This window comes from Ricinus communis, chromosome 2, assembly GCF_019578655.1.
Source record: "Ricinus communis isolate WT05 ecotype wild-type chromosome 2, ASM1957865v1, whole genome shotgun sequence".
Lineage (NCBI taxonomy): Eukaryota > Viridiplantae > Streptophyta > Magnoliopsida > Malpighiales > Euphorbiaceae > Ricinus > Ricinus communis.
The window spans coordinates 23,677,568-23,678,160 of record NC_063257.1 but is presented as its reverse complement, the minus strand read 5'-3'; positions in this window follow the sequence as shown (position 1 = coordinate 23,678,160).

Below are 593 nucleotides of genomic sequence, written 5' to 3'. Positions count from 1 at the left end.
CGGGGTTATTTTGTAATATTGATAAATATACCCCTCTTACGAGGTTGTTTTCTAATATGGACAAATATAACACTTTTTTGGGGTTGTTTTCTTATTTTGAAAGATATACCCCTCTTACGGGGTTGTTTTCTAATATTGACAAATATACCCCTCTTACGGGGTTGTTTTCTCACATTTACAAATATACCACTTTTTTGGGGTTGTTTTCTCATTTTGAAAGATATACCCTTCATACGGGATTTTTTTTCTAATATTACAAATATACCACTTTTTTGGTGTTGTTTTATCCTTTTGAAAGATATACCCCTCTTACGGTGTTGTTTTCTAATATTGGCAAATATACGCCTCTTACGTGGTTATTTTGTAATATTGATAAATATACCCCTCTTACGGGGTTGATTTCTCATATGGAAAAATATACCACTTTTTTGGGGTTGTTTTCTCAGTTTGAAATATACACCCCTCTTATAGGGTTATTTTCTAATATTGGCAAATATACCTCTCTTACGTGATTGTTTTCTCATATTGATAAATATACCCCTCTTCCGGGGTTGTTTTCTCAAATTGACAAATATATCACTTTTTTGGGGTTG